The sequence below is a fragment of the Ailuropoda melanoleuca genome, unplaced genomic scaffold (genome assembly GCF_002007445.2).
Source record: "Ailuropoda melanoleuca isolate Jingjing unplaced genomic scaffold, ASM200744v2 unplaced-scaffold11384, whole genome shotgun sequence".
Taxonomy (NCBI): Eukaryota; Metazoa; Chordata; class Mammalia; order Carnivora; family Ursidae; genus Ailuropoda; species Ailuropoda melanoleuca.
In genome coordinates this window covers 5511673-5527529 of record NW_023179820.1, presented here as the reverse complement: position 1 = coordinate 5527529, position 15857 = coordinate 5511673, and the positions used below count along the sequence as shown (strand labels likewise).

Here is a 15857-nt window from a genome sequence, read left to right as displayed (position 1 = left end):
TCCCTCTGCCTGCTGTTCCCCCTGCTTGTGTGCTCTCTCTCTGATAGATAGATAGACAGATAAAGTGATGCTGAAATGGGAGACCTGAAGGAAAAATAGGATTTTAAAGATCTGAACTGAGTTGAAGTACTTCCAGTGTTTCTGTGTAGACTCTGTGTAATCCCTACATACTCCTAAAGAGAACGAGTTTCTTTTGCCCTCACTATAAATCTATTAAAAGACTTAAATGTTTATTAAATTAAAAAATAATCATGTAATGAGGACAAGATTAAGTCTCTCATCTCTTCTTCCATACAGAATATTTGCATCATTTACGTCGTATTACAATTGAGAATTTGGAAGGGGACGGAATGAAGGGGCATAGATAAAGAGCAAAGAGGGAGACACTGCAAAACAGAAGGGAATTAAAGATTGAATAATGTGAAATAGAAAATACTTTAGAAAGTTCAAATAAAGTATCAGCACTGTCCATTTAGCCCAATAATTTGGAGGCCCCTATTAACTTGTTTGCAATTTCAGTGAGAAAAGAACAGTAGGCAGAAATGAGGTTGTAGATTGTAGACTTCTCTACCCAGCTTCTTGATAGGAAGTAATGCTGCATGAGGGATTTTTGTTGGTTTAATTTACTAAGGAAGGGAGAGTACATTGGGTTTTCAATATCCTCCATAGGAAAGAAAATGGAACTTGCTGAAACTTATTACTATAGACATAAGCAGTTATCAGTAACTTGTAATAGTATTTACTCCAGATATCTGCATATACATAACAAAGCTAATGTTAACACATTTATACTTATCACTAAGAAACAACACTGAAAGCATATAAACTCTTAACCTCTATACTCTGGAGAAGATGTAAACTTTTAAGGTATGAACCAATCACTTCTGGTCATTTCTTTCAACCTATGACTAAGAGAAGATGAGAACTGAATTTTTTTTCCCTCAAAGAAAGAGGTCAGAGAGACAAATAACATTGAAAACATTTTATTATTTAATAATTACCACCTACATAGTTCAGTGATGTTTTCACATTCTAAGCTGTATTGTATTTGTAATGATGAATGTCAGTGGTAACTAAGAGAAGTTTAAGCAGCCCTATATTCTTTACAGGCCTAATAATTCGTTTTGCTTACCAACTTTCTGGCAAAATCTCTCCACCACCTATTTTCGGTGTGCTGGTTATTATGCAGTGACTAATAAAATCAGCATCCTTCTTCAGTCTTGCCAGTTTGTACCTCCCCCCAAAGCATAAGAACAATTTAGTCTCTCAATTTTCACCGTATCTTGCTGGGTGTATAAAACTCTAGCTGAAAGAAACTAAACAAGTGAAATGACTTGCCAAAGACAAGATTCCCTCTGGGATAAGCAGAAGTGTAAAATTAAAAACAAAGTGGTAAAAATAAACCCTTCTAAAACGTAACTTTCAGAAGCTAGTAAGTGTGAAGGAAACTGAAAATCCTCAATGCTTACCAGTCGTTCAATGTTTTGTTTTAAGTCAGTTTCCACGTGACAAATGAAGGATTGCAAACTTTGCTTCCTAATAGTATATTCTGTATTGGTGCTCTTGAAAACTGTTTTAATACTCATTTTTTCCCAAACCCAACTCAAGAGCCCTCAGACATTGGTAGCACCTCTAAACTTTGACTCGTACCATATATATCTGGATATAACAGGAATTTAAAAGTATTATATAATTATTCTACGTGCAACTTCTGCTAACCACGTTTTAATACTCAAAGCTTTGTGGCTTGTGAATGATCATCTTCACAAATTCAGGATTCCACCGAAATTGTTTCCCGTCCATTACAGTAGTCATGCTAATCCACTCGAGAACAAACTCAGTATTTATAAAGCTGAAAACTGATGGGTCTTGTGGCTTACACCTTCATTCCAATCGACCAAACTTTAACTCTCTTGTCTCTTGGACGTTTTCTTTGCCTTACCTGGTTTGAGAAAAATTGTGCCGCCCCACACTTGCAGAGTTACCCGAGACACTTATCAGCTGCTCGCAGTTCTGGCGGTGGGGGTATGGTGATGGTGGCAGTCTAGCCTGCCCGCGGCACGGCCAGGTACGTCATCGTCTTAAAGACCTTGGCCCAGTGTGCAGGCAGGCGACGAGGACACGGAGCCTCAGTGGAACCTCCGCTCCTCCGCGACAGGTTGAAAGACATAAACTGTTTAACCTGGGGCTAATCCAAAATTCGGCGGGGTCGGCCCAGCCCAGGCCAACTCGCTGCAGCAAGGAAGGTCAAGATCACCTTGGGGCAGTGTGCGCCCGGGCAAAGCCTCCCACCGCAACACGCCGCCCCAGCGGTCTCCCCGGGTCACAAGAGGACAGCCAAGTCACAGGCCTGCCGACAGCGACTGTGGGCGGAGTCACCCCCCCTTCCCAGCTGCCTGCCGACTTCCGGACCTGCGCACGCCTCTCTGCACCGCCCGGGAGGCCCGGCGCACCCCTCCCCCCGCCCACCGTTTCCCGGCATGCTCCGCGGAGGAAGGGACGGAGTCGACAATAACAAACCCAACCGCGGCCGAGTCCGCGGCCCTGCCGAGCCCTCGGCACTGCCCTGGGGTCCCCGAGTCGCTCCGGCCCCTCGGCTCTGACTGGCCGCGGCCTGCTAACCCCCGGCCTCCGACCCAGAGCCGAGGGGCCTGACAGCGTCCCCCTTCCGCCCCGACCCCTCCCTCTCGCCCGGAGTTCGGGGCCGCGACCGGCACCTGGGACGCCGGCGGCTGTGTCGGTTGGCGGTGCCCGATGGGCGGTTAGTAGCCGCCGCCGAAAACGAGGCGGCGGCGGAAGATGGTGCCAGGGGCTGTCGGCTCTGCTGCTGCCGCCGGCGGAGGAGGAGGTGCTGCCAGGTAAGTACCGTCGCCGCCCGTGGCCCCTTCCCCCATCTGGCACCGGGGCCGCTCGGCGAACCTGGGCACAGTGGGCCGGGGACGCCCGGGTCCCCACCGGGCCGAGCGCCGCCCGCGCGCTGTGCGCCGGCTGGCCCGGCGCATCCGGCCGCGGCAGGTGTTGCCCTGCGGCTGCCGCCCTGGTATGACAACCCCTGAGGAAACCACGCGGTTCGAGTCCCCACTGGGCTGTGTGGGGCGGGCTCGCCCGGTGCAGGCCTACCTGCGGCTTCCTCAGCGGGGGCCGCCGGAGTCCCTCCCTGTACGCGCCCCAGGCATTCCCGGGCCGAATTTCGGGAGTGGCCGAGGGACGCCGAACCCACCCCGACGTATCCTCCCTCGTCGCCACCGCTGCCGGGCTTAGCCCTAATGTTGTCTTTGACTTGAGAAACCGGAGAGTGGAATTGGACCGAGGCCGAAAACGAAGCGCACAGCGGGAGGATCGGAGAGATGTCTTTGTCCCGACCCCGGAGTGTGAGGATGGGTATAAAGTTACTCCTAGGAATGACTCAGCCTCCTGCAGCCCCACCGATAGATTTGGGATGGGTTGTGTTTGCGGATTTCTCAACTTCCTTAGTAGAAGCAGGAGAACAACAGGAGAAATGGCAGCTTTTAAGGGGAATAATTTCTTCCACCGCCTGGTGGATGTACTATGTTTATTGTTTATGGTTTCGTAATCTAGTCTTTTCCATCATGACTCTTTAAGTGTGGTCATACCACGAAGTGGTGTGTGCCTGGATGCCAAGGAAGACTAATGTGCTCACTGTTGATAGAGCCTCATTACTACACAAGTCATTAAGCTAGATAACGATGTTTGCCTCAGGTTTACGGTACATAGAGCAATGATTTGGGCCCTATGAAAATGTGCTTATCATTTTATTGTATAGTTTCTAGGTTTTTGTCTGTCGATGCTGCTTGTACAATTTATCCCAAGGGTTGGAAAGTTAGCAACTTAGGAGGAGACGACTTTTAATTTAAATAGACAAATCTGTGTTTAATCAAGAATCACATTATTGTGTTTTGGTATTTGATACAAAGAGGGTCTTTCTCATTCTGATAATATATTACAATGGGAAGCAAAAGTACCATAAGGATTTTATTTTGGGGGTCATTTGGTTTGTAAGCTAAGGATGGGAAGATATTTTTGCTTTCTGTATTTAGTGTTGTAACAGAATGTGGCCTAAATGAACATTTTCTCAGTAACATTCCTGTCTTTTTTTTAATTTTAGTGTTGTGTTTAAAACCTAAATAGTTTTATAAAAGAGATGCTTTATGTTGGTGTTTATGTTGATAAATATCTGTTGATGGAAATTAGATACGGACTCAGACCACTTTTTAATAGTAATTTTAGTTATTCAATTTCGAATCTTTTTTGTTAGTCAAATTTGGCATTAATTATTGGCCTAGTTTTTCTGGTGTTGTTGGATGACAGGGAAGATGGTGAGCAGTAATCTTGTCTCAGAAAATTTGTCTGGCCCTTTCTAACAAATACAGTTTCAGAATGCATTGCAGATTGACTTTTAGCAAATCAAATTCATAAGGTCCAAAAGGGCAGAGGACACAAGACCTTTGTTTTTGAAAAGCCACACTTCTGATCCTAATTTTTTATTGTGTAAACTTGAGAAGAGCTTTATTTGGCTTCTGATTTTGAGACTGACTTTAAATTTTCATGCATTCAGCAAATGTTTGAGCACCTCCTATAAGCTTTCCTTTGCAGATGTATGTAACTTACAAATGCTTTTTTTATTTTTTTATTTTTTTTTTTATTTTATTTTTTTTTTTTTAAAGATTTTATTTATTTATTTGACAAAGATAGAGACAGCCAGCGAAAGAGGGAACACAAGCAGGGGGAGTGGGAGAGGAAGAAGCAGGCTCATAGTGGAGGAGCCTGATGTGGGACTCGATCCCAGAACGCCAGGATCACGCCCTGAGCTGAAGGCAGACGATTTAACCGCTGTGCCACCCAGGCGCCCCACATGCTTTTTTAAACAGGAATATCTAGTAGTTCTTATTTGGATAATGCTGTTCTCTAACCCCAATTAAGCTTTTTCGTTTGTAGTATAGGTAACAGTAACCGAAGAAACTCAAGTGAAAATCTAGTAGTCCATTTCTACACACATTCATTCATACAGTTATTATTTACTTATGACAGACAGACCATTGAACCAGTTATTACAAGGAATATAAGAATATGTAAGAAATTGTTTTTGCCTTATAATAGGAAATTGGAGCCCTATATAAATATAATTATAATATTAGAGCATTATTGCAAGATTGAAAGAATGTTATGAAAGGGTATTTGGGTTTTTATGGAGTGTAGGGGGATATTTTTAAAAGCATATGGATAATTCACTTTTCTTTAAGAAGATGTCCTAGCCACCTAACAAATTTTGGCTTGGGATTTATCGTGTACCTACTACGTGCCAGGCACTGGTCAAGAATGCTGGGAATTTGGCAGTGAACAAACCAAATCCCTGTACTCATGCAATAAAAATGTGGACTAAGAGATACATGCTAGGAAGAGAAAAAAATGAAACAAAACAGAAGGGAGGAGATGAGTATCAGGATTAGGGGGTTGAAACTTTAGATAAAGTGGCCAAGGAAGTCCTCACTGGTTGGTAACTTTGGAGTAAAGACCCAGGAGGAAAAGTGAGGCTAACTGTGTGACTGACTATCTGGGGCAAGAACATCCTTGGCAGCAGGAATAGTAAATGGGAAGGCTCTGAAATCATTGGCATATATAAGAAAAAGTGAAAAGATTACTGAGGGTGGACTAATAGAAATGAGGGGGCTCTGACAATGGTGATAGGGCTCTACAGATACTCAGGGTTTTGGGGTAATAGTAAGGAAACAGTCATATACTTAACCCTGCATGTGCAAAGGCACAGAGGTTTGTCACAGGAAACCCAGCAAGGCTAGAAGGCAGCTTGTTCTGACATTCATTTATGTTTTCAAGAAATGTTAAAACTCCTGCAATACACAATTTTAGCTCCTGCAACATGAGTAATGAACAAGAACTTTGTATGTAAGCTTTGTAAGTAAGATTGTAGGAAATTTTGAACTATGGGAAATTTTAAAGAAGTTAAATTGCAAATGTTGGCTGCTTTCAGACACTGGAATAGATAATAATGCTAGAGAAGCAGATTGTAGAGTGCTAGGTTGAAGATGTGTAACTGTTGTAGATAAAAGTCTGTGAATTTTAATGATCACATTTCTGCTTTGTTTATTATTGTGGGCCTAATAAACCTAATTGCCTGTAAGTAGACCTCTGTTGTATGGTCCCTGAGAGGATGGCGTTTCTTTCCATCCCTCAGTAAAGTCCTTTTAAATTACTTTTTCTATGTGAGTGCTTTCATGCACCCTTTCTTTCATTGGTTTGTTTCTTTCACAGCTGTTTAGTGAGTACCCTGAGGATTATGGAGTGATACCCCAGCCTCCTTCTCACTCCCATGATTTTGCTCTCTTTTGAATTCTCATATTTTATTAACTTGTAATTATGTTAAGGGATGAAAATAATTGTGACCCATTTCCATGTCTTTGTTCTTGGTTTGGGACTATACACATTATTTTTTTCCCTCATATTCTACACATAATAATTGATGAGCAGCTATCCAGAAAACCCATTGAAATATTAGATCAGTACCATACTGTTAATATATCCATGGTTGTTTTAGCCGCTATTCTGCAAATTCCAGTTGTGCATATCCTTTTTTTGATACTGCTGTATGTTTACATATAGTTTAATGGAACAAAACTAATTCAGTATTTGCTATATATAATTTTGATTTCATTTTTAAACTAAGTAACTATTATAAAATGAAGTAGAGAACTGTAACACTTTTGTTTATAGACATAATTAGGTGACTATTAAGAGTTGAGAAAACCTGAATTCACATTTAGAGGGAGTGTCACAACTTGATCTTGCCATCCCTTAAAAATTATGCCATGCACAGCCATGGTTGTTATATTTCAGCTGGTGACAATAATACAGAAAAAATGGATGTGGCTTCCATACTTGGTATAATTTGGAGGCAGGAGAGCTGTTTTCTAGCAAACTTGACTTAACTTCATTTTAATGATTTTTTTGCATTTCCGTTAAGCAGAAGTTGTCAAATGACATAGCGTAAATGAAAAAACATGTTTAAATGCAACAGTACAAAGTGAATCAAGTTTTTATGAATGAGACTAAATTAAAATTACAAATCTAATGATCTTTTTGTACTGGTACTTTTGTTTTTTAGATTGTTTACTAATATTCCAAATTCAAATTATCTGTAAGTCATGCATTTTATATAATTTTTATGAATGGCAGGACAGCAAAATGTGTAATACATTTATATGTATTGATGGAAAGATTCCTACATTATTCATCTCAAACGTGTATAGCAGTATGCATGATGTTTTCTCATTTTTATAAAACCAAGCTGTCCATATATACACATACACATTTTTTCTATATACACAGGGAAAAAACCTGAAGCCAAACTATTAAAAGTATTCCTGTTGTCTCCATTCTTTTGGTGCTATCTTATATGAAGTTGCTTGTCTAGTTGTAGCTTCATTTAGGAGGCCCTGAACTTTTGTGGAAAAGGTTCTCTTTGGAGGAGTGTGAGGAAAATGACTGACCTACTCTTCTTTGTCTCTTTTTCTTTTCCTCCTGGCAGAGAAAAAGGGTAAGATCAGATGGAAATAATCTGATTTGGAGGGTTTGAAGTCCAGTTTTCAGTCCCCTGGGTAACCTAGACTTCTGTTTGTGATGAACATTTTCATTGGTGCAGCACACTGACCCCTCAATGAGGTCAAATTACAATTTGCAGAATTACAAGTCAGGCAAAATTATTCCTAATTCTTACTCTTTTCTTTGGAACTTTTGGTCCAACATATCTAGTTCATCCAAATTTTGTGAATTCTGCTAGACCTGAAACAACTCGTGGGGACTTGTAATCCTAACACCTAGCACAGTTTCTGCCTTATGCTGGAATATTTAACAAATGGAGAATGAATAATGACTGAATATATTCAGTTTGGGAAGTCAGAAATTGAGGTTTTCCCCTTTTTCCCCCACAAGAAACTAGTTCTAAATTTGAGTTGACAATAAACTGGAATAGCTGACCTAATCATTATGGTGGCAGTTTCTCAAAGAGGAAATTGTAAATTAATCTCCAATTGATATATTGGGTAGACAGTGTTTTTCACAGGTATAGGAAATGGTTTTGTATTTCCTTTCTCTCCCTCATTTATAGCTGACTGTATCCCAAGAGGATCCAGGTGGAACAAATGTCCGTTTATGTTGTGAGATTTTTTTTTCCTCTGATAATTCCTACTACCTTATACAGCTAGTAAGAGCTCTGTAAATTCAGAGGGAAAAGTACTTGTGGGCCACCTGTGGTTAGAGAAAACTTCCCAGAAGTGCTAAGAGAACCATGTTTTTGGACTATAGTTGGATGAGTAAAATTCATATTAGCAGAAATCGGGGGAATTGTATCTGGCGGGGCTATATAAAGTGAGAGAATTCAAGTTCCATGTAAAGGAGTAGAGATATTTCTAGAAAGGTAAACTAGGGCTTAATTATAAAGTGCATGAATGTTGGAGTTCAGTTAAAGTTACAATCGCCACCATTTTTAGAGCTTTTATTATAGCCCTTGCGCAGTAAAGGAGTCTGAAATACACTCTGTAAAAGGTATCATTTCAGTCTATGGATGGTAGACTGATGTGTACAGGTTATCTGAGCCTCATTGGGTGAGATGGGAATCACATAGATGTAAATCTTGCTTCAAAGTCTGCCCTTTTAATATTAATGTAGCTTTAAGCCATAGTTGGCAAATTCACATTCTTAAAGGAGCAGACGGGTAGTGAAATTCAGTGAAACTGTGAGGTACTATACTGAGGTCACAGGAGAGATAGCTGTAGAAACAAGTTACAGAGCATAGTAGGCCATTGATTTGTGTCCTGCTGCAGGCAGCTGTGAGGCTCTAGGGAAGATTCTTGAGGAGGAATGCAGCCTGATGACAGTGGTTGTAACTTGGTGGGAATGTTCAGGAAGACTTGGAGCAAGATGGAGACTTAAAGGCAGCGAGAAGAGTTTCCAGGCTCTAAAATAAGGGTTATGTCACTGGTAAATGAAGGGTTGGATTCTAGAGGAAAAATGGATAGGCTTTAGAAATAACTGAAGTTCTGAAAAATGGGAGAATGATAGCTTTTTTGACAAAAGAAGTTAGGGAATAATTTTGAAGGAAAGTAGTGAATTGAAATGTGGGTATGTAAAGTTTGTGGTAACAGCATGATTGCTAGTGGGAGATATTTAGCATCAGTTGAGTGCTAGTCCTGTGCCTGGGGATAGAGATCTGGGTTAAACAGCAGTAACTGGTGTTTGTATTGCACTTCGGTTTGCATAACTCTTCTGTTTATATGTAGGTTCATTACATTTTCACAGCAACCCTGTGACATAGGGAGTTTCTTTTTGTAGTCAAAATTAAGTTTAGGACTACCTGGCTGGCTCTGTTTGTGGAGCATTTGACTCCTGATCTTGGCATTGTGAGTTTGAGCCCCATGTTGGGAGTAGAGCTTACTTAAAAATAAAAAATCTTGGGGTGCCTGGGTGGCACAGCGGTTAAGCGTCTGCCTTCGGCTCAGGGCGTGATCCCGGCGTTATGGGATCGAGCCCCGCATCGGACTCCTCCGCTATGAGCCTGCTTCTTCCTCTCTCACTCCCCCTGCTTGTGTTCCTTCTCTTGCTGGCTGTCTCTAACTCTGTCAAATAAATAAATAAAATCTTTAAAAAATAAATAAATAAAAAAATAAAAAATCTTAAAAAGGGTGATTTAGGTTTGATGAGGTTAGTCAGGGTCACACAGTCAATAGTGGGGATAGGACTTAAATATAGGTCTTCTGATTCCAAATCTCATGTTCTTTTCACAGTTCTGTTTTCCCTCTTACATGTATGTAAAGATAACAGTTGGAAAACTAAATATGAATGACCACATAGGGAAGATGGTAGAGTGGGAAGGCAGAGCTACACTGGGATGGCAGATTCCGGGCTCGAATGGGGGCAGCAGATGGGCGTCATTGTCTTGTTCTTTTAGTTGGACCAACTCTTCTAGGGCAGCATATTTCAGGTTCTTTATTTCTTTGTGATGGATAAAGTGGTGTGTTTTTTTTTTTCCTTTTTCAAATTGGAAATAAGTATCTTTACTCCTGATTAAAATGTGATTTTTAAGGAGACCAATGAAAGTGAAAATCCTGTATCCAGAAACAGCCATTGTAAAAAGATTGATATTAAATTTTTCTTAATTCCAGTTAGTTAACATAGTGTTATTAGTTTTAAGTGTACAATATAGTAATTCAGCGATTCCATATATCATGCAGTGCTCATCACATTAAGTGTACTCCTTAATCCCAACCACTTATTTAACCCATCTCCCCAACTCCCTCCCCTCTGGTAACCATCAGTTCTCTAGTTAAGTCTGTTTCTTGATTTTCCTCTCTTTTTTCCCCTCTATCTTCATTTGTTTCTTAAATTCCACATATGAGTGAAATCATATGGTATTTGTCCTTCCCTATTTCATTTAGCATTATACTCTCTAGCTCTATCCATGTCATTGCAAGTGGCAAGATTTCATTCTTTTTCATGGCTGAATAATATTCTTGCGTGTGTTGTGTGTGTATGTACACCACATCTTGATCCTTTCATCAGTTAGTGGACATGTGGGCTGCTTCCATAATTTGGCCATTGTAAATAATGCTGCCGTAAACTTGGGGTGCATGCATCCCTTTGAATTACTGTTTTTATATTTGGGGGGTAAATACCTAGTGGTGATTGCTGAATTGTAGGGTGTTCTATTTTTAACTTTTTGAGGAACTCCCTGCTGTTTTCCATAGCGGCTGCTCCAGTTTGCATTCCCACCAACAGTGCAGGAGTGTTCTTTTGTTTACACATCCTCTTCAGCACTTGTTGTTTATTTTGCTTTTGATTTTAGCCATTCTGACAGGTGGAAGGTATTATCTCATAGTTTTGATTTGCATTTTTCTGATGGTAAGTGATGATGAACATATTTTCATGTGCCTTTTGGCTGTCTGTATGTCTTTTTTGGAAAATTGTCTCTTCATGTCTTCTGCCCATTTTTATTTTATTTGTTTTTTTTTTTGGAGTTGAGTTTTGTAGGTTCTTCATATATTTTGGGTATTAACCCTTTATCATATATGTCATTTCCATTCCATAAGTTGCCTTTTAGTTTTGTTGATTATTTCCTTCACTGTGCAGAAGCTTTTTATTTTGATGTAGTCCGAATAGTTTACTTTTGCTTTTGTGTCCCTTGCTTCAGGAGACATCTAGAAAAAGTTGCTGTGGTCCAGATTTTTTTAATGCTTGTGTACACATGTACTCCCTCACCATTAGTTAATAAAATAACAAAATCCACGAACAGAATCACATATACTGTAACTTTTTTACTGAATAATAAATACATCACTAATCAGTATGCATAGAGCTAACATTTTTAAATGTCTAAATAATGTCATACAGCTGCTTCATAATTTATTTGACCAATCATGATAGATAGCTTTCTGATTTCTCATTGTTAAAAATAAAAATTCATTGGATATATACCTTTCTACACTTGTCTGTTTATTTGCTTCCAATATATTTGCAAAGGTAGAATTGCTGGTTTGTTCATTTTAATTTACACAATTTAAATTTTGATACATATTACCAGATTAAATCTCCTTATAAGTTGTACCGATTTCTATTCTTGTCAGAACTGCCAGTGTGCTTGTTTTGAGATAGCAAGAGTCAACACTGTTCATTTCAGTCATTAGAAGTAACCTTAAGGTTAAAAAATGATGATGACATTTCTGATAGAGTTTATTTTTCTATATGCAATGGATAGCCATTTGGTATAGTACTATTTATTGCTTGAGCAATTTATCCTGTCCCCCAGTTTGAAGTTCTATTATTATTTATCTGCATGTGTGTATATGAAGATATATTTGTATCTGTTTTGTTTCGTAAGTTATCTATTAATGGGCCAGAATCCTAGTTTTAATAACTGTTAGACTATGTTTGACATGTTTTGATAAATGCTCTCTCCTAAAGGGTCTCTGTCTCTCTCTCCCCATATGTAGATATATATACATATATAAGTATTTATAATGGTTACTTAATAGTTACTGTCTCAATGGACAGAAACTAAAGACATTGTTTAGACAAAGAACCACATAATGATTTTAAGGAAGTCTTGTGTCATTATTGACTTACTAATCTTTACTAACCTACTAACCTGAGTTGCTTTTAACTTAAAATTGGGTTAGCTTGTGTCATGCTAAGTATGATTCATTTTATAAAAAGTAATTTTATATAGAAAATGAGCATTGCGGCAGATTTTAGAAAATCTTGACTATTTGGCGAAAAGTAATACCGCGTTATATACTAAGGCTGACATTTTATGGCATAAAGTTAATTTCTTATTCTTTCAGCAGCAGTTGACTTATGTGGTGGCACTTTACCATTGCATGTAAGAATTTAGTTCTAGATCACTTAGATGCAATGCACTTAGAAATTTGATAGATTTTATGTAAGTTAAGGGGGAAATGTGCTTAATTAGCAATCCCAACTTCGTAAGTTGATAAAGGGGTTAGGTCTTTTTAATGATTGATTTTTTTCAAGGAAATTAGTGATTTGCTAAGCTTATCCTCTTAAATTTTAGCAAATGTGACCAAGGAGGGTAAATCATTGGTTTTTATTAGGAACTCAATTTTACATATCCTTTTTTGGTATTTTTTGGAATGACATCTTCTTTATGTGAACTCTTGCCCATTCCTTCTGGATACAACCTTTGCATATCTCTCTATAATATTATGTATTGTATTGTAGTGTCATGTTCATTTTTATGTGATTAAGCTCCTTGAAGGGAGATAGCATATACTTTCTTCTTTTTTTTAATCTTTAGAAACTTGCACATTAAATAAGTTAGAACTGAGTTTAGTGTAAATCAGTCTGGCATTTTATAAAAACTTGGGGGAATTAGCCAGTATACCCTTTTCAGTTTTTAGGTGAGGAAATGAGATTTGGTGAAATTAGGCTCTCAAAGTCACAGTAGTAAAGATGTGAATCTAGGACTAAACCCAGATCTATTTTACTTCTGTTCCATATTTTTTCAGGACGACCAAAGATTTGCTTGGTTACTAATGCCTCTTTTTGCTTAATGTTTTAACGATTACATACCAAGGAGTGAATTCAGCTTTGTTGGGCCATCTTATTTTGGTAGCAAGCATATAGGATATATAAATTGTACATTCTTATAAATAAAGTATTCCTGTGGATTCTCTTTGAGCCATTTTGTATTTCTGATTTCACAATTGTGGTTCTTGCTCTAGTCCTTTTCTATAGACTTGACCCCATTTATTCACTGTCTAATGTCTTGGTAGTATAGGTGTACAAGACACTGTGGTGTTTTGAAGAGAGGTGTAAGGCATGGCCAAGTTTTCTCTGGCTTTTTGCAATACAGTTTGGGGAATGTAAGGCATTTGGCACATGGGGAAAAATGTAGAGCAAGACATTTATTTATGTTTTGGATACAAACACTATGATTTGGTAGTTGAAATTTGAAGTTGTGGGCCTTAAGTGCTTTAAGGAAGATTGTTGGCAGCTAGTAGATTGGTGAAGACTTTACGACAGGATGTTTGTAACATCATGGTTACAAAATGGAGGCAATGAGGGGCACCTGGGTGGCTCAGTAGTTAAGCATCTTCCTTCGGCTCAGGGCTTGATCTCAGAGTCCTGGGATCGAACCCCACATCGGGCTCCTCTGCTGGGAGCCTGGTTCTTCCTCTCCCACTCCCCCTGCTTGTGTTCCCTCTCTCACTGGCTGTCTCTCTCTCTCTGTCAAATAAATAAATAAAATCTTTTAAAAAACAAAATGGAGGCAATGAAATTATATGAGTAAAGGCACGGAAGACCAAAGCTTATTCATCTCTCATCAGGAGATCATTTTAAATGATAAGGAGCTTCATGTAATGAGGCTCAAAGAAGCAATATCGGATTGTTTAAGGTATTTAGACAATTAAATAGATATTATGAAGCATTTTTAATTGGGGAGAAGTAAAGTGACATTAAAAAAAGACCTCAGATTTTTTAGTTTGTGGTATATTCCAGGATTGACTTGAGATGAAATCCTCTGGGTAGAAGGAACTCAGGTTATTGTCAGAGCTTGGGTATGCAGTAGTAAGCACTGAATTAGATAGCTTAATTGGGAATAAGTGGACATGAGGGGTGCACAGACTAAGGAGTACTTACGTATGACATGTTAAACAAAGTTGATTACCATTGGTGAACCCAAAAAGGTCAGTAGGAGAAACACTTTGGAGATGTTTAAGGTAGAGATTATTATTATTATTATTGGTTTTTTGTTTTTTTTTTAATTAAAGACCCTTGGAATACCTTGGCTTTAAGGAAACTACCAAAAGTTAGCTAGGTGGATGAGATCTCTCTCAGTTAACTATATGAACTCTGTTTTATTATTTATTTACTGCAAGTTGTATCCTAAGAGTACTTTTGTTTGTGAGAGCCTATTCACTCAATAGATGCTCTTGAGTACTTTCTCTTATGTTGCAAGTGTTACTGCCTGTTCCTAGGTAACATTTTGGAGTTAGTAATGTGTAGTTGGCCTTGAGCTAAATATTAAGCTCTTTGCATAGATATTTTTACTTATTTTTCAAAAAGCTTTACAAGACAGGTATCATTAACATTCCTATTTTACATATGCAAATGGAAATCTAGATATGTAGTGATGAGAAAGTTTAACTCTACAAGTTTTTAATTGATAATAAAGCCTTGTGGCTCATGGATTGTCTGTAATTCAATAAATGTAATTCAGTAAAATTTTATAACTGATTTAGATTGCACAAAATTAGTCTTTATAGAAGTTTTATATTTCCTTTAATAGAATTTAAAACATTATGAATAAATTCGTTATTTTGTTACCCATTTAGAGCATTTAATAATTTTTATAAACCATACTTTTCAGTTAGAATACACAGAAATTCGTTTCCATCATCCTGTTGTGTCCAGTATGTGAAATATGGAAAAAAATTAAATGTAGAAATAAAATCTTTTTTGAACCAAAGAAATCTTGCTGTGAAACTATGAAGCTTAAAAATTAGTAATCCAGGGTCAAAGTAACAGCTAAAGACAGAAGTAGAATTTTTAGAAAAGACTCTAATGATTTAGGAGCTAAGGTACAGAAGAGAGAACTTAAGGTCAGGCAGGTATATGTGGAGATTTGAGTGATGGAAAAATGGTGATCTATATGATATCCCTTTGTATCAAACAGGACAGAGTGCTCATCTAAGAGTGATGGAATTCCAGGACATTTACTATTATTTATTTTACACCTGGCTTTTTGAATTGTTAGTTACATTTTGTTAACCTCAGAGGATTGTTCAGCCCTTCAAGACAGAGATTGAATTTTGTTGTTTCCTTAAATAGATGGCTTGAGTCCTGTACATAAGCTTTATCTTGTAGAATCTTAAATAGCCAGGCATTTTGAGTGTCCTCAAGGTCAGATTTCTTTTCATTGCAGTGATAGTACAGGAAAACTCTTAACTTGGAAGTAAATTTTATTTTTCATGTCTGTGGTGATTTTGGCTGAAAAAATTAAAAGCTGAGAGTTTAGTTTGAGAGTAAGAAAGCTCTGCATAGAGGTGCCTGGGTGGCTCAGTCGGTTAAGTGTGTGCCTTTAGCTCAGGTCATGATCCCAGTGTTCTGGGATCAAGCCCTGCATCGGGCTCCCCGCTCAGCATGAAGCCTGTTTCTCCCTCTCCCACTCCTCCTGCTTGTGTTCCCTCTCTCGCTGCTTCTCTCTGTGTCAAATAAATAAATAAAATCTTTAAAAAAAAAAAAAAGCTCTGCATATCCTTTATATTGTTTATTGATTAGGTGTTGGTATAAAATGGGAGTTTGATTTG

At 38.6% G+C, this 15857-nt stretch overlaps 1 protein-coding gene across 3 annotated transcripts in view; it reads left to right on the top strand.

The window, feature by feature from the left end:
* Positions 1 to 2729: 2729 nt before the first annotated feature.
* RB1CC1 (RB1 inducible coiled-coil 1) overlaps positions 2730 to 15857 on the top strand; it is a 94154-nt gene continuing 81026 nt past the window's right edge. For all 3 annotated transcript variants that reach the window (XM_034650174.1, XM_034650172.1, XM_034650173.1), the window contains exon 1: positions 2730 to 2858. The gene's annotated coding sequence lies outside the window, so the exon portion shown is untranslated. The remainder of the gene's footprint in view (positions 2859 to 15857) is intronic.